We start from the raw sequence: 12165 nt of genomic DNA, 5'->3' as shown, positions 1-12165 counted from the left end.
AGGCTCTGGGTACCAGGCGTGGAGGAATGGGGACTCTCTATGAGAGTGTGGGGAAGGGGCTTGGCTCAGCTCTTCTGGTAGGGGCCCCTGCAGCCTGCTTTGCACAAACCCCTGCTGTTCCCAGGAGCCCCCAGAACAGAGGGCGGACCCAAAGGAAGACCCAGGTCTCCACCCCTGAACTTGGTGGGGAGCGGTGGCTGGCTGGGCCCCTGCAGGGCTGGGGTGAGGGGTGGTGCCTGGACACCTTTGGGGGGAAGCAGATGCATCAGGGGCACTTCAATGTGGTTTTACTGGTGACGCCCCTCAATGCTGTGGGGACCTCTTATGTTTGAGAGGAGGTAGATGTGTGGGCAGGTGCCACCACTCTTGGGTTTAGGTGAAGAGGGGCTAGTCCTGGCATTGTTAGAGGTGAACAGGACATGCCCTGCCTCCTCTGATGTGGAGTCATGGTTGGGACAAGAGGCCGTGATGCTGCAGGTAAGAGCAGTGACGCTGTAGACAGTGACAGTTGCCGAGGTCAAAGCAAGCTCAGGGGATCCAGGAGGGTGACAGATGTGTCAGACTAAGGACCCAAAGGAAGAGTGCTCCTGGCTGAGCAGAGGCTGGTTCCAGGGGGCGGGCTGGGGACAACACTCGGTTGAGGTGGGGGCTGAGGAGGTGGGGTGAGAGGCAGACCAGGGTGTGACGAACCCAGAAGCCACGAGGGAGTTGGGCTGTGACAATCAGAACCAAGGGGTCCAGGGCCATCAACCACTAGTGATGGCCGCTGTGAGACCTTAGGGGGACCGGTAAGGGCTGAACACAGATGTGGGCACATTCCATCCTCTATTACCTGTCACCCTGCTGCCCCCATGGGGGGAGATTCGAGTGGGGGCACCAAGGTGCCACCCTGTCCTGTCTGCTACAGGTGGGGTAGGAGGGGACTGACGGGCCAGGGAGACTGCACCCAGATTGGCACTGCTCTCCACGTACACACACCCCACACATCACGTCACACTCACCACATACACACTGCACACACATCACACCCTCACACACATAAATGGAAAGATGCCCACATAATAAAGTGTACTGGTGGCAAGATTCTCAAATGTAATGAAAAATACCTGCACAGGAAAAACACAATAGCAACAACACAGGAAACACCTAAAGAGAAAAATCTGGCCTTGTGCTCGGCAGCCTCCAAAGGGGCCCCAAGCACTGTTGCCTCCTGGTATCCGTGCCCTCCTGAGTCCTCTCACACACTGAATCACTGCTGGCCTGTGACCAACAATAACATGGAAGTGATGGCATGTAAGTTCCAAGACTAGGTCATAAAAGACACGTGGCTTTTGCCTGGCTCGCTGATAGGGAAGCCAGCTGTACAGGAAGACACTCAAGCAGCCTCTGCAGAAGCCCTTCAGGGGAAGAATGGAGGCCTCCAGCCACGGGCTGGGCGAGTGAGCCACCTGACAGGCAGGTCTCCCATCCCAGTCAAGACTTCACGTGACCATCACCTTGGCCAATATCATGACTGCACCTCACGAGGGGCTGACCCTGAGCTAGACCCACCCAGCCAAGCCCCTCCTAAATTTCTGTCCCAAATAAACTATGCGGTAGTAAATGTTTATTGTTTTAAATCACTAAGTTTTGAGGGAATTTTCATTACAGCTATAGATAACTAATAGAGGCATCAAACTTTTCTCCACAGTATTGTGGACAGAAGACAATGAGATAATAACATCAGAGTTTTGAGGAAAATAAAATGACACGATTATGTCTTTCCAGCCAGCTTATCTTTCATGTATAAAAGTCTCAAGTAAAAATGAGCTCAGGTCTATGCCACCTATATGCCATTGCTAAAAAATTCTGCAAGGAATTTCTGCAGACAACAGAGAAATGAATACAAATAAATAAAAAAGCAAAGAAACGAGAAATACAGTAAAATGTAGAAAATGAAGAGAAAAAGAGCCAGGAAGCATAAAATTAAATGCCAGAAATATCACAAAGATCAGTTGTGACCATAAATAAGTTTTCTAAGGAACACATTGGAGAGACACATCTTGTTTTTGGATGAGAAACATAATATTTAAGAATATCAATTATTTCTAACAATCTACAATTGAATGTAATTTTGATTAAAATCTTTTTTTTTCCCCCCGCTGGTAGTATGTGTTGACAAAAATGAATCTAAGATTCACCTGGAAGCATAAGTAAAAGTAGCTCAGAAAAATAAAAAGAAATGAAGGGTGATGAGGAAACTTGCATTATCAAATGCAAACAGTACAATAAAATTGCAGTGATTAAGAATTGTGGTTTTGGTGCTGGAATGGGTTGACAGATCGCACAGCAAGAGGCATAACAACATACATGAACTGAGGAAATGAGGTGTTGGGCTTTCAGAGCCGTGAAAGGGGCTGGCACAAGGGTTCACCATGACTAGAAATAAGGGTAATCCGACCTCACATAGAGCACTCAAACAAATTCCAGAAGTAAGTAACTGAGTGCAAAACATGGACCAAGAAGCCTTCGAAAAAAATGGAAAGGATGAAAGGACAATGAAATATCTTCTGTGGTTACTCTGCACCAGACACTAAGCTATATCTCTTCATTAAGACTCACAACAGCCCTTGGACTAATAATACCCATCTCACAGTAAGGAAACTGAGAGTAAGTGTAGGGAACTGGTCCAAGGTGCTCAGCTAATAGCTGAGGTCCAAACCCAGGCAGCTTGGTTCCAGGTTCACACTCCTGATATGACTTTCATTACAGCAAGGGCAACATGAAAAGAGTGAGAACACCAAGAGCCAGGCAACAATCTTCCCAATGCCTGACCACAATTTCATATTCTTAAGCTGTAAACATTTTGATGGCCCATTATTAGGTGTGTAAATGTTTGTACTGTCATAGATTCTTGCCATATTGAACCTTTTATTAATATGTAATGTCTTTCTTTGTCTCTTGTCACTTTTTTTTTATTAAAGTCCATTTTATCTGATATTAGTATGGCCACCCCTGCATGCTTTTGGTTCCTCGTTGCATGGAATAATCTTTTCCATCCTTTCACTTTCAATTTGTGTCTTTGGATCTAAAGTGAATCTCTTGTAGACAGCATATAGTTGGATCATGTTTTAAAAAAATTCATTCTGCCAGTCTTTGTCTTTTGATTGGAGGGTTTAATTCATTTACAATTAAAGTAACTACTGATATGGAGAGGCTTACTTCTGTGATTTTACCGTTGTTTTCTATATATGAGGTGTGATAAAAAATAATACGGTGAATGTTTAAATTAAAAAAAAATTATTACATTAAAAAATGATACGTTGCCATTTATCCCCCTCAAAACATATCCCCTCCCTTTGAACACACTCATTCCCATTGTTCTTGCCACTTTCTGAAGCAGTTCTGGAAATCCTCTTTCATAACTGTTTTTAGTTGCGCTGTCATGGCTGCCTTCATGTCCTGAATTGATTCAAAATGTTTACCTTTCATGGTCACTGTGTAGTAGTCACACAGTGCCAGATCCAGTGAATAAGGTGGATGAGGACACACCTGTAGTGTTTTTATTTGACAGAAATTGTGTCTTTTACGGCAATATTTTTTTAAATTTAAACATTCGTTGTATCTTTTGATCACACCTTGTACCTTATAGCTTTTTTGTTCCTCATTTCCTGCATTACTGTCTTCTTTTGTGTTTAGTTATTTTTGTAGTGGAACATTTACATCCCTTGTTCATTTCTGTTTGTGTATATACTTTAGGTATTTTCTCTGTGGTTACCATGGGGATTACATTTAACATCCTGAAGTTATAACACTCTAATGTGAATTTATAGCAGCTTTACTTCACTAGTATACAAAAACTTTGCTTTTATACAGCTCCATCCCCAGCCCTTTCAGTTATAGATGTCACAAAATTACATCTTTATATACTGTATGTTCAAAAACATAAGCAAATATTTTTAATGCATTAGTCCCTTAATTATGTAGAAAATAAAAATTATGTGGAGCTACAAACCAAAGTTACAATAATACTAGCTTTTGGACTAATAATTGTTTTAAAAATATATTCATTCTTAACTCATGTAGAAAACAAAGAATGGAGTTACACACCATTGTTACAATAAGAACAGTTTTTATAATTGCTCATGTATTTATCTTTGTTTCTTCTATGGCTTCAAGTTATTGTCTAGTGGCCTTTCCTGTTACCCTGCAGGACTCCCTTGAGCATTTCTTGCAGGGCAGGTCTAGTGGTGACAAACTCTCTCAGCTTTTGTCTATCTTGGAATGATTTAATTTTGCCCTCACTTTTGGAGGACAATTTTGTGGGATGTAGGATTATTGGGTGACAGTTATTTTTTTCTTTTAGCACTTTGACTATATCAGCCCATTGCCTCTGGTTTCCAAAGTTTCTGATGAGAAATCTGCTGATAATGTTATTGAGGCTCCCTTGGATATGATGAGTTACTTTTCTCTTGCTGATGTCAAAATGCTTTTGTTGTCTTTTGAGAGTTTGATTATGATGTGTCTTAGTGTGACAGTCTCTTTGAGTTCACTTTACTTGGAATTCACCAAGTTTCTTGAATGTTGAAATTTGTCATTCATCAAATTTGGGATGTTTTTAGTCATCATTTCTTTAAATATTTTCTCTGCCCCTTTGTCTCTTATCTCTTTCACTCCCATAGCATGTATGCAGGTCCTTTAGGCTCTGTTAACTTTTTAAAAATATTTTTTCTTTCTGTTTCTTAGTACACTGTCCTATCTTCAACTTCACTGATTCTTTCATCTGTCTGTTCAAATCTACCTTTGAATGAATTCTTTCATTGTAGTTATTGTACTTTTCAGGTTCATTATTTCTTTTTAGGTTCTATCTAGGTTTTCTATCTCTTCATTGATATTTCCATTTTATTCAGACATTGTTTTCTTGACTTTCTCCAAGCCTTCCTTTAGTTCTTTGAGCATTTTTAAGATGGATGTGTTAAAGTCTTTGTCTAGTAGATCCACCATCAGGTCTTTTTCAGGGACAGTTTCTGTTGGTTTATATTTTTTCATTTGAATGGGCCATACGTTCCTGTTTCTTTGTGTGTCTTGTGACTTTTTGGTTGTTGAAAACTGGACATTTGAATCTAATAATGTGGTAACTCTGGAAATCAGATTCTTTCTCTTCCCCAAGGTTTGCTGTTTTTTTTGTTTGTTTGTTTTTATTGTTGTAGGGTTTCTCTGTGCCAGTAATCAGCCTGGGTCATAAATGTAAGCTATTCTCTGGTCTTTTCTGAGCCTGCACCTTCCCCTGGGCATGTACATGCAGTTGCTTTTGAATGCCCTAATCTTCATTGTTGGGATCCCAAAAGGAGAAAAAGAAAAATAAGTGGGGACAAAAGATGCCAACACTTTAAATTCCCTGGAAGTCAATTCAGCCAGAGAGGAAGGGGCTTGCCATGATGGGGGAAAGTGTGACAACAGTGGCTGCCTTGATAGGTTTAAAAAGAAAATATTACACAAGGTACCTTCTCTGATCACAATAGGATAATGTTAGAAGTCATAACAGAAGAAAAATGGGAAAATTCACAATACTGTGGAAATTGTACAACTCACTTTTAAACAACCGATAGATTGAAGAAGAAACCACAAGAGAAATTAAATACTCAGAGACAAATAAAAATGAAAACAAAATATACCAAAACATGGAATACAGTGAAAGCTGTGCCAAAAAAGGAAATGTACAGCTATAAATGTTTACAAACAAAACAAAACAAGAAACATCTCAAATTAATAACCTAACCCTACAACTTAAGGAACCTGAAAAAGAACAACAAACTAAACCCAAAGTTAGCAGACAGAAGGAGATAATAAAGATTAGAGCAGAGATAAATAAAATAGACAATAGAAAAACAACAGAGAAAAATCAGTGAATACAAAAGTTGGGTCTTTGAAAAGATCAACAACATTGACAACCTTTAGCTAGAATGACTAAGAAAGAAAAAGAGAGAAGACTCAACTTACTAAAATAAAATTGGGGGCTTTACTACCAATTCGACAGAAATAGAAAGGATTATAAGAGAGTACTATAAGCAGTTGTACACCAACAAATCAAATAACCTAGATAAAATGGAAAGTTCCTAGAAACACAAAACTTATAAAGACAAAATTATGAAGAAATAGAAATTCTGAATAGACCTATAGATAGTAAGGAGATTGAATCAGTAATTGAAAATCTCCTAACAAAGAAAAACCCTGGACCTGATGACTTCACTAGTGAATTCTACCAAACATTTAAAGAAGAACTAACACTAATACTTCTCAAAGTTTTCAGTTGCAATTCACCAAACTTCAGTTGAAGAGGAGGGAATACTCCCTAACTTATTCTATGAGGCCAACATTATCCTGATACCAAAGCCAGACAATAACGCTACAAGAAAAGAAAACTACAGACCAATAACTCTTATGAACATTGATACAAAAATCCTCAACCAAACATTAGCAAACAGAATTCAACAGGATAGTAAAAGTATTAAACACCATGACCAAGTGAGACTTATTCCTGGAATGCAAAGATGGTTCAACATATAAAAAGCTATCAGTGTAACACACCATATTAATAAACTAAAGGAAAAAACCCCTCATGATCATCTCAATCGGTACAGAAAAAAAACTTTTGATAAAATTCAACATCTTTTCATGATAGAAACATTAAAAAAATTAGAAATAGAAGGAAACTACCTCAATATAATAAAAGCCATATGTGAAAATCCCATAACAAACATTATACTCAATGGTGAAAGACTGAAAGTTTTTCCTCTAAGATCAAGAACACAAAGATGCCCACTTTTGTCACTTCTATTCAACATAGTATTAGAAGTCCTAGCCAGTGCAATTAGGCAAGTAAAAAAATAAAAGTCATTCAAATTGGAAGGGAAGAAATGATTGGTTCACAGATGATATGGTCTTCTATGTAGAAAACCCTAAAGATTCCACAAAAAGATACTTATGTGTAGAATAAATAAGTTTAGCAAAGTAGCAGGATATAAAGTCAATACTCAAAAATCAGTTGTGTTTTTGTACACTAACAATGAACAATGTAAAAAGGAAATAAAGAAAACAATTCCATTTATGTTAGCGTCAAAAGAATAAAATACTTAGGAATTACCCTTACCAAGGAAGTGAAACACTTACTCACTGCAAACTAAAACATTTCTGAGAGACATTGCAGATATAAATAAATGGAAAGATATTCCATGTGCATGGATTAAAAGATTTAATATTAAGATGTCAATACTACCCAAAGCAATTTATAGATTCAATACAATCTCTAACAGAATAATAATGATGATTTTTACAGAAATAGAAATATCCATTCTAAAATTCATAAGGAATTTCAAGAGACTGCAAATAGAATAAACAATCCTAAAAGACAAGAACAAAGCTGGAGAACTCATACTTCCTGATTTCAAAACTTATACAAATCTACAATAATCAAAACAGTGTGGTACTGGCATAAAGACAGATATATAGACCAATGGAATAGAACAGAGAGTCCAAAAATAACACTTGCATATGTAGTGAAATGACCTTTAACAAGGGTGTTATGACCACTCAATGGAGGGAAAGACATTTTTTCAAAAAACAGTGCTGGGAAAACTGGATATCCACATGCAAAAGAAAGAAACTGGAACCTTAACTAACACTATACACAAAAATTAACTCAAAATGGACCCATGACCTAATGGAAGACCTAAATCTATAAAAATTTAGAAGAAGACATAGGGCAACATATTCACAACGTTAGATTTGGCAATGATTTCTTGGATATGACACCAACAGCAACTAAAGTAAAAATAGACAAATTGGACTTCATAAAAAATTTTTTTTGTGAGTCAAAAGGCAACCTGCAGAGTGGCAGACAATATTTGCAAATTATTTTTCTGGTAAGGGATTAATATCCAGAATATATAGAGAACTAAAACTCAACAAAAACAACAACTTAACAAAAACAAAAAACAAATACCCCTATTCAAAAATGGGAAAGGACTTGAATAGACTTTTATCTAAAGAAGACATACAAATGGCCAATCAGCACAAGAGAAGATGCCCACCATCACTAATTAGGGAACTGCAAATCAAAATGATGAGATACCACCTCACACGCATTAGGATGGATACTATCAAAAAAATCAGAAAATAAAAAGTGTTGAAGAGGTTGTGGAGAAATTGGAATTGTTTGGTGGGAATGGAAAATGGGAGAGCTGCTATGGAAAACAGTATGATGGTTCCTTAAAAATATAAAAATAGATTTACCATATGATCTAGCAATTCCACTTCTGGGTATATACTCAAAAGGATTGAGAGAAGGGTCTCAAAGAGGCATTTGTGCACCCATGTTCATAGCAGCACTACTCATTATAGCTAAAATGTGGAAGCAAGTGTCCACTGATGGATGAAGGAGTAAACAGTGGTCCATGGTCACAATGGAGTATTACGTATTCAGCCTTTAAAAGGAGGGAGATTCTAGCACATACACTACAATATGAATGAATCTTAAGGAAATTATGCCAAGGAAATAAGCTAGTCACAAAAGACAAATACTGTAGGATTCTAATTATATGAGATATTTAGTGTCTCAAAAATCATAGAGACAGAAAGTAAAATGGTGGTTGCCAGGGGCTGGGCAGAGGGGGAACGGTGAGTTATTGTTTAGTGGAGACAGAGTTTCAGTTTTGTGAAATGAAAAGTTCTGCAGATGGATGGTGGTGATGGTAGCACAACAATATGAATGCACTTGATACCACTGAATTGTACACTTAAAAATGGTTAAGATAGTAAATTTTACATTATGTGTATTTTACCACAACTTTTTCAAAATGGGGGAGGGAAGCTTACAAATTAGTAAAAAGTCAGCACCCATAAAGAACATGGGGAAATCATAACCAGGCAAGTAACAACACTACAAACTGTCAGTGATAAAAAAATGTTGAACCACACAAAAATCAATGACACGCAGACAAACCAACAAGGCGCCCACCCTCCTCTGTGAAATTGGCAAATGAGGAAAAGACAGTGACACTGCCCATTGTCTCTCCCTGGTGATGAGCACCAGGGTCCTTCTCCACTTCTCTGGTGGGCATCTGACTCTGCTGTCCTGGAGCACTGCCCCTCCAAGCTGGGGTCCCCACCTTCTATGTGCTCGTTACAGCATCTACAATGAGCCACCATGAGGCTGACCCACTGGTGTGGCCTGGGGCGTTGACATGTTTTATGTCCCGGCCAAGTCTGCACAGTCTGTGGAGAATGTTGCTTTATGATAAGGCCCAATGCCAACGTGTGCCCCTCGGGTGGGGACCAGGGCCCCCAGGGCCTGTTCCTCAAGCTACCTCCCATGAACCCTGCTTCTTTGCTGTGCCCCACACCAGGCCCCACCCAGCTTTGCACAAATGTGCGAAAGGAGCCACAGGAGGAGCTGCCCCACTGAAGTGTGAGGCTGTGTTGAAAAGGAAAGAATCAAACTATTGGTGTTTTTCTTAATAATCACAAGAGCAGTATAAAGCCTGTTGTGGCTGCTGACTAGGTTTACCTACAGCTTGTGCACCTGGAGACCCCTAGCGGCCCTGGCAGGTAAAGGGCAGATGGATGCCCAAACCTTGCTGTACAGAAGAGAGCGCAGGCTGGGGAGGAGGGTGGGCGTGGCCATACCTTTTGCTGAGGCCCCAGGAAGCGCCTGGGGGCCCAGGGCCTTCTCCCAGGCACTGGCAGTTCCTTCCGTCCTGGCCCACCCCAGGGAGCTGTCTGAAGGCAGCTCTGCTGCCTGTGGCTCCCCACGGCTCCCCATGACACCCAAGGGACTGCAGCTGGGCCCTGCACAACGGAGCCATCTGTGCAGTCGTCCTGGGTGTGCACTGCCTGGTGCAGGCGACCACACCTCACCCGACCAGGTAGCACAGTAGATGGAGCCTGACTTTCCCCCTGGACGTTGCTTTCCATGTGGCTTCCACTGCAGACATGCCCAACTACCCCGACCAGCTGCAGTCTTCACAGGCCTCCCAGGTCACTTTCACCAGCACAGCTTCAAAGCGGCTGGAGTGGCCCAGTGGCCTATTGAGACCCGTGTCCTGCCGAGGGGACACGCCTGGGCCCCGGGTGCCCAGCCCCTCCAGTCTGGCTGGGAGATTCCAGGTCACTTCTGCCCGGGGGCTCAGGCCCTCTCCCCAGCCCCTTCTCCTGCGTCCCAGCGATGGGAGGAAGGAGGGCAGCTTCCTTCCGGGAGCCCCAGAAGCCTATTGGCCTCTGGGCCTGGCTTCCTAAGCGAACGTGAGATGGCCTCCTGGCCAGACTCCTCTACTGGAAGGAAAAAATGGGGGAAATCTGTGGCTCTCAAGCCTCCTTTTTGGGCATCCATCTAAAAGTGAAGATGCTCTCCTCGGGGACAGCTGGGTCGATGGGGGAGGTGGGTGGGTGTGGGCACGGGAGCGGAGCTGTTTCCCTGGGGATAGGGGCCATATTCCAGGTAGGTGCTGAGCGGGATGGCCTGGCCTGGCTGTTTTGTGTGTTGTTACGGTGTTAGTAAGACCAGTAAGCCTCTCAGCAATTGACATCCCCACACCCTGCGGGGGCTGGGCTCCTGGGGCTCTGCTGGGCTCTATGAGGAGTCCCGGCCAGGGCGTAAAGGAGCCACCACAGGCGAGATCAGCGGGGTTCCCATCTCACTCTGTGACAGCCACTCAACCCGCTGCTTAGTTTCCCCAGTAGACTTCGTGGGGGAGGTCGGGTGGAGGGTGTATGTGTGGGGGGACACCTCCAGCCTCAGAGGAATGGGGGGCAGGCTGAGCTCTTGCTGAGCCTGTGCTCTCCCCCCACCCCCTACCCTCCCTCCTGGTGTCAGAGACCCCCTCCTCTCTTGTTGCCCCCAGGAACTCATTCTAGCCCCCACCACTCCTTCCAGAAGGAGGACAACCGTCTCCCTGGGGTCCAGGGGAGAGGGGCCAGTACCACTGGAGACTCTGTACCCAGTTCCACCTCAAAGGAGGGTTCACCCAGGGGGTGACTTGGGCCCTCAACCCTCCTCCAGGCCAGAGATGACACCAAACTTCCCAGGACCCGGCATGGGTCTGACTAGATGCTGAGCCCTTCCAGCCCTTGGTGACTTGGGGTAGCAAGTTTCAGCAGAGAGCCAGAAGTGCTGCGTCTTAGCCCCCAGCCCAGGGATAGGGAAAAAGCCCCCCACACAGCCCCAGAAGAGACCAGGAGGAGGCAGCTCACAATTAACTGCGCCCCCTGGTCCCAATGCGTGAGGCACCAAAGACATGGACGTTCAGAGCTTCGACCCAGCGCCAAGTAATTGAAGTGGGGCCAGAAGGCGGGTGTGGGTCCCCAGACCCCGTCGGGAGATTCCTTACCGCGAGGAGAACCAGTCGGGGCGCCGGCCTAGGGGAGCCCCCAACCTGGGTCCCCCGCGCTCCTGCATTGTCCTGTCTGTCCGGCAGGGCTTGCCAATCAGCAGGACGAGGCTCCAGGCCGGCTGCCTCGGTTCCAGGGCCGGACTACAGGTCCCCACGCAGGAGGGTCCTGGTCCTGGGCCGGAGGGGCGCTTACCTGACTTGCAGCGCGTGCGGGGCGACCTTGCGGGACCCGTCCGGAGGAGGCTCCGGGTCCAGACAGCGAGAGCGGGAGCCGAGTGGGCAGGAGGGAGGGGACCGCGGGAGGGGCTGTCGTCTTATATCCACCCCGCCCCCTCCGAGCCCTCCCCACCCCTCCCCTAACGCGCGGCCACCGGGAGGCGCTGCGGCCCTGCGGATGGGCCGGTGGGGGTATGAAGGGGACGGGGAGGGAGAGTGATGGAGGGGGAAATCCGGGAGGGCCGAAGGGAGTGGGGGGTTGCAGGAAATGGGCCCCTACAGGAGACACGGCGAATGTGGGGCGTTGCCACCTCTCCAGAAACAGTCCTGGGCGAAGTCACAGCCCCTCCCCACTTGCGGGGCCGCGTCCCCTCCCGGCCTGGGCGTTGAGGACGACGCCCCGCACCGAGGGCCCACGAGGGGGCGCCTCGCACTCCCCCTAGAAGGACTGCCCTTGGCGGCGCTGCAAGGTCCGCCTGCAAGCAGTCCCCAGCTCAGTGTCCCCTGCCCAGTGTCCCCCCAGTGCCCTGCGCTCTGGGGCGCGGTGAGGGAGCGAGGGCCAGCTGGGAGGGGCGAGGGCTGC

The 12165-nt window shown here is 44.7% G+C and overlaps 1 protein-coding gene across 2 annotated transcripts in view; it reads right to left on the bottom strand.

Annotated features, from left to right (window-relative positions):
* The window catches only part of COL6A2 (collagen type VI alpha 2 chain), a 33548-nt gene extending 21837 nt beyond the window's left edge, over window positions 1–11711 (bottom strand). For both annotated transcript variants that reach the window (XM_033130623.1, XM_033130633.1), the window contains exon 1: window positions 11560–11711. The gene's annotated coding sequence lies outside the window, so the exon portion shown is untranslated. The remainder of the gene's footprint in view (window positions 1–11559) is intronic.
* Between the last annotated feature and the right edge of the window lie 454 nt (window positions 11712–12165).

This window comes from Rhinolophus ferrumequinum, chromosome 2, assembly GCF_004115265.2.
Source record: "Rhinolophus ferrumequinum isolate MPI-CBG mRhiFer1 chromosome 2, mRhiFer1_v1.p, whole genome shotgun sequence".
NCBI classification, from domain to species: Eukaryota; Metazoa; Chordata; class Mammalia; order Chiroptera; family Rhinolophidae; genus Rhinolophus; species Rhinolophus ferrumequinum.
This window is presented reverse-complemented; position numbering and strand designations above follow the sequence as displayed.